This window comes from Eupeodes corollae, chromosome 3 (genome assembly GCF_945859685.1).
Source record: "Eupeodes corollae chromosome 3, idEupCoro1.1, whole genome shotgun sequence".
Lineage (NCBI taxonomy): Eukaryota > Metazoa > Arthropoda > Insecta > Diptera > Syrphidae > Eupeodes > Eupeodes corollae.
In genome coordinates this window covers 66,587,882-66,594,513 of record NC_079149.1, presented here as the reverse complement: position 1 = coordinate 66,594,513, position 6,632 = coordinate 66,587,882, and the positions used below count along the sequence as shown (strand labels likewise).

Below are 6,632 nucleotides of genomic sequence, written 5' to 3'. Positions count from 1 at the left end.
TCCTCATCCAAACGGGTCAAACTTTTTCCTCGAGAATGTTTAACAAACCCAAATTGAAGTCGGTTTCAACCCCTTTTTGGTAGCTTCCTCCGACACTGGCGTTTAAAAAAAAAACACCTATCGGAATAAGCCTGATTGCTTTTTCTATAAAAACTAGTTCGGGTTTCCCTTTCGAGTTCCATTTGATTTGAAGACTCCCTTTGCAGAAAAATAAGTGGTTTTGTAAGTAAAAATTTTTTGATGAGAAAAATAGTTTGCACCTGCAACCAAAGTGAGTTTCTTGACAATATCATGTGGTTATACAAATTTTATAAATTTAGTGGCACTTCAATTCGTACAGAACTATGGTCCAGTGAGTAATACAAATCAAGTTGATTTGAAAAGCAATTTTCATGAGTAAGAGGAGTTTTCAACTCTTTGAAAAAAAAAACAGTCACGGATGTTAGCTATATTATATCGAAATATTGTTACTAATAATAATTTTTGTCAAAAATGTTCTTCGGTTAGATTAAAAAAACTCTCAATTTTTTCAAGAATAATTTAAATTTGAGTAAATAGACAAAATAAAGAAGAACTCCCTTGTGAACCATAAAGCAGAAGTGGACTAATATGTACATTGTACATGTATATAATTCAATCAAATTAAATTTTCATATACATTTGTGTGCTTTGTTTGGCATTTTTTTTTCAATATACCTAAGCCTTAAAAACAAATTTTAAATGACAAAAAAGCACTTACGAATCAATTTCTGTGCCCATCATTCTTTTATTAAGAACGACTCCAGTTTTGATCTATGTACCTATGTAATGATTTTAGAAAAAAATCACCTGTCCTTACATCATACCATAGGCGGGGGTTCATTCAGAGCAAAACGGTACTTATTATTTTCCCCTAATATGACTGACTTTCAATAGGTTATCTGGGGATGGAAAATAAAAGAAACTCCCGGACGGATGTCCAAAACATAACGATTTTATAATTCTCATTTATATAGTAAATATCTGAAGAAAAAAAAAGTCATACTTCTTCCGCTTACGAACTTCTCGACCTCGCATTGGCATCAGCTTCATAAAAATCAAATAAATCAAGAAACAAACAACTTAAATATTAAGTTACTTCCTTGAAATACATCATAGCTGTGTATAGATGATGTGGTTCAGTGGTGGTGGTAGTAGTGGTGGGAAGATAGCATGGCTTATTAGGGTAAAAAGTACTTCGTAATCCGATTGGAACGATATATAGCAGAGTGCTCAATGGGCAGCTAATGCCAATAGGTATATTTGCCGACTTTGAAAGTTCCAACTTCTTAAAGCTTAACGAATGAAACGTTCACTGTTCTAATAGCCGAACGTGGGTTCCCATAACATAAAATAGATGAACTTGAACACTTCTTTGATTTACGTTGGATAATGTGAATATTTGTAAACATATAATATGAGGGACAACAACGAGAACAATGTCCTCTCCAACAACACTGATGAGGAAGAGATGAATCACAAGTATGTATTTGAAATATTTGCCTTAATTATTCATTTAACTATTCCATCTTAATGTCTTGATTTTGTAAGGTTATGAAGTACAAAGAATTGAATTGATAAAAGTGTATAGCAATAAGTACAAGCAATGAGGTTTAGGCGACTGGCCATTAGTAAGGAATATTTTCTAATTATAACCAAGCCCAGAACTTAAGTCTTAGCATTTACAGAAGCTTACAACACTTAACACATCTTACAGTCAGCCAACTCTGGGTTTTGCCAACTGTATGCTGTTAAATACCCTTTTATTTGACAGCAAAACCAAAACCACGTTCTTACTACATACCTATTTTAAAATCATCAACCTTCTAAACCTTCTAAAGTAACCCGCTCGATTTTTGTGATGACAGATCAAGGTAATTCACCTAAAAAGTGCAATCAATGTTTTTCCAATATTGGGTTTCATTCTCAGCTTTTAAAATTCAAGCTGTCATATGATTTGACTTTTTAGGCGCATTTGAGAAAAATCTTACGGAGAATTGTTGATTTCTTGTACGAGGTGAGGAAGGACAATTATGGAAATGCTCCAATCAAGAGCTGTATATAGTCTAGCTGAAAGCAGATATCGTGACAAAAACTAAGCTCGGTAGACTTTGGGGTGCTGGACGTCAATGTAGCTCTCGCATGACCCAACAGGAACAAGCAAGTAAACTAATTTTTAGACCATTTCATGATAGATTTTTTTTTTAAGAGTGATATCGTCAGCGAAACAATGTATTGGATTAGAAGTAGGAGAAAGGAGATCATTTATAAAAATGAGGAGAAGGGTCGGAGACAAAAACGGAGCCCTGGGGCACACCAGCATTTGTATTATATCTTTCAGACTTGAATCCGTCCAAAACAACTTGTATTGGACGGTTCAAAAGAAAAATTTCTAATCCAACGAAGAAAGAGATTCGTCAATACCAAAAGCACGCATTTTCGATAAAAGAGCAAGATGCCAGACTTTATCAAATGCCTTTGCAATTTCAAGTTCAATAATCTTACTTTCTCCAAAACGATGTAAAGATTTGTTCCACTGACCGGTGAGATGAACCATGAGATTACCAGTGGACCTATTGCTTCCGTTCCTAAAGATATTTCTTAAGCTGATAATTAGTTAGAGTTTCCATGACCTTGGAAGGAAGGGACGTTAGTGCTATTGGTCGATAACTTGTGGGAGAAATATTCGCCTTTTTTCGGGATTGGCTGAACAAATACAGTTTTCCAACTATTCGGAACGAGCCCAGAAGAATAGGAGAGATGGAAAACCTTACGCAGTTGTTTTGCTAGCGTGGAAGAACACTTCTTCAGAATAATAGCGGAGATATTATCTGGGCCAGTGGATTTATGAATGTTGAGATCTTTAAGAATTCTCGCCACAGTTCGAGTACGAAAAAGATAGAAGAAATTGCATAGTATCATTTACGCGAACAAGAACTGGGGAAGCCATGACACAATCTGGTGAGGCGGAATTTTTGGCGAACTTCCTTGGAAATAAGTTGGCTATATCAATAGAGCTAACTAAAGGAGTATTATTGACAAAAAGCTTAGGAACCGAGGAAGAGGAAGAATTTCTCATGTTTTTTACGAAAGACCAAAAATTCTTACTGCCTGTGGGACATTGCAGTATTTTTCAAAGTAATTTTTAGTCATGTTAAAATTTGGTCCTTCGAATATATATATATATTCCGGTTTTCCTCAGTTGGGTTGGCTTTAAAACACCGGAAGCTCCCTCTTTCTCCTTGATAACCTCTTTGCTGCTCGAATCGAACCATGATTTAATTTTGGGTTAATACTTTTAACCCTATTCAGGAAAAAGGTATGGCTAGTGATAAATGGTGAGACCTGTTAAATAAGCCCAGGATCGGATCCCGTTTTTTGTAGACGAGACGATGATGATCATGATTCTTTGTTTTTGTAGAAATAGAAACTACATCATCCTTTTTTAATTCTCTTGCAAGATGTCGCGAGGACACACAAAATATTTGAAGCGTTTAGCAGCACCAAAGGCATGAATGTTGGACAAATTGGGAGGAGTTTTTGCTCCTCGTCCATCAACTATCCCACATAAATTGAGGGAGTCCCTGCCTGTGATGATCTTCTTGAGAAAGTACGCTCTTACTGGCTTTGAAGTCACCAAGATTGTAATGCAGCGTTTCATCAAGGTTGACGGCAAGGTACGCACAGACCCCACTTTCCCAGCTGGATTCATGGATGTCATTGGTCTATGATGTCAAGGGACGTTTCACCATCCACCACATTTCTGCCGAGGAAGCTAAGTACAAGCTGTGCAAGGTTCGCAAGACCCAGGTCGGTTCCAAGGAAATTCCTTTCTTGGTTACACACTACGGCAGGATTATCCGCTACCCTGATCCATTGATCAAGGCCAACTACACTGTCCAAGTCGACATCTCCAACATCAAAGTAACTGACTACATTAAATTCAACTCTTGCATGATTACTGGAGGTAGAAATTTGGGTCGTGTCGGCACAGTCGTCAACCGTGAAAGACATCCGGGTTCTTTCGATATTGTCCACGTTAATGACACACAATGTCATGTGTTTGCCACCAGATAAACAAACGTTTTCATCATTGGCAAATGCAACAAGTCATACATTTTTTTTAAAGGTGAACATTTCTGCCAAAGGGCAATTGTGTTAAATTGAGAATTTCTGAGGAGCGTGAAAAAAGATTGGCCGCTAAGACTCATGACAATCATACACGCTTCAACAACGCGTTGAATTGGTTTAAACTTAAAATAAAAATAGAGTTACGCACCACACAAGCAACGAAATGTTGAAAGAAAAATTGTAATACCCTTTTTTGTTGGTTTACTTGAAACAAACATTTTGCTCTATGCTTCGAAAATCGATTCAAAACTTAAAGGATGGTATTCAAGAAGTTGTCGAGGAGATAAATTTGCAAATGATGCTGAAACCGCAGCCAGGGTGGTTATTTGCGATTAACTGATATCATTTTCCGCAATGTTATATAGTTTTTAAAGCCTATATTGACACATTTAAAACGCCCAGCGTCAGATCTAAAATTGTATTTTGACAACTCTGAGTTTGTATTGTAATTATAAATATTTCTTCTTTACATATTACATGTTACGTTTTTAACTTCCCATAGAAAGTTATTGAAAATTTTGACATTTTTAGACGTTTCAAGGTCCCTAGAGTCGGAATAAAAGATTTGTAGAAAGATGTCTGTGCTTGCGTGTGTACGTAGGTTCGTTCGTCCGTACGTTCGCTACGTTTTTTTCGTCGTCAATAGCTCAAAAACCAGTAAAGATATCGACTTCAAAAAAACTTTGTTATACAGATAATGCAGAAAGATGCAGAAAGGGCTTTCAAGAAAATTGCGTGGATGTTTTTTTTTTTAAAGGTGAACATTTTGGTTAACCCTAAATATCTCATGAACCAATAACGCTAGAGACTTAAATTATCTATACCATTAAGATTCCAAACAAGTATATTGAAAAAAAAACAATTAAAGGTTTTTTGTCACCTCGAAAATTTTAAGAATAAAAAATGATTTTATCTCCAAAACAATTATATGCAACGAAATATAACTTTTTAACACCTGGTAAAATTTTGAGAAAAATCAAATTACATTAAAAGAAATTAATAAAAGTAAGTAAAAATTGATTTTCGACTCAAATAACTTTTCAAAACTTTGAGACATTGCCTTTAAACTAATTTTATTGTTTTAAAAATATTGTTTTCGATATTTAGTAACATTTTCTGAAAAATCGGATTGACAGTTTTTTTTACAAAAAATAAAAACCTAAATAATAATAAACAAAAGTAGGTTAAAATTAATTTTCGACTTAAATATCTTTTCAAAATTTTGATTTAGAACTAATTTTAACTTATGAGCAATATTGTTTTGAACATTCGGTATTATTTTTTGGACTCAAATGTCTTTTCAAAAATTAAAAATATTGGTTTCAAACTTATTTTATCTCACATAAAATATTGTTTTTGACATTCAGTCAATTTTTGATAAAAATCCAACAGTCCGTTTTTTCATTAAAAAAAATAAAACCTACCTAAAATTGGTAAAAATTGGTTAACAACTAAAAAAGCTCGTAAACAAAAATAGATGTTGAAATCAAACTATTTCAACATAGGCAAAATATTGTTATTAATTTTAAAATTGCAATGGACAACATTTTATTAACAAAACACGACAAAGACAAATAAAAAAACAGGATGGGAAGTTATCAGTGTGGGTTGCCTCTTTTTTTGTTTTTTAATTGAATCAAGTAAGATGTTATTAATATTCATTCCTTAAGTATTGAACCATAACTCAGTTTCTTTATTAAAATAATCTTGCTTTTAGGATTAAGAGAAACTATTCGAAAGTTATTTTCAACCCTAGGTTATTTTTTACGATCACGAAATGTAGGTGAATGAAGTTACTTACATACTAGTTACTTCGGTTCTCAGACCCGTAAAGTCTGTGGATGTTAACCTGTGTGTGGTGTCCACTAAAGTCGTTTTTCTTTACTTGTTTCTTAGTCTTTTCGTTCTTCTCCATTCTTGAATTGAGAGGACATTATAAGACGACTGCCACTTGCGCTTTCGTATAATAGCTTGAATTCGTTTCTGACAAGGAGTTCTATACATTTTATCGTTAGAAATGCTAACTTTTAGGATGTTTATTAGATCTTTATAAATTAATGTTTGGATATTCTTAGTGATATGTAGTTGTTGTTATTTGCCAGGTACTGCATTCGTGTTATAATATTGGTACAATATTTGAGCCATACCTTTATCCTTCGAAACATTAGAAAATGTACTGTAAGCGATATTTTGTTTGGTTTCTTCTTTGGTAGAGGATAATGCATATTCTCTACTTTCTTTACGAAAAGCTGTGCAATGTCCTATTTGAGGCAAACATACAAAATCTATGTAGTTTAGATGTTGTCAGAATACATCTCATTCCTCCGCTCATCATATCACTGATATCTGTCTTACCCCACTTTGGATTTACAATTTTTCGGGAACCGTGATATTTGGGCCCATCATGAGTTACCTTTATTTCTTATCAATGAATATATCCGTGATACCACTCCTGCTTAACGTAAGCTATATAAATTGCTGCT

At 34.1% G+C, this 6,632-nt stretch overlaps 1 pseudogene; it reads left to right on the top strand.

The window, feature by feature from the left end:
* Positions 1 to 3,479: 3,479 nt before the first annotated feature.
* LOC129950522 (40S ribosomal protein S4-like) lies at positions 3,480 to 4,319 on the top strand (annotated as a pseudogene).
* The last annotated feature ends 2,313 nt before the right edge of the window (positions 4,320 to 6,632 follow it).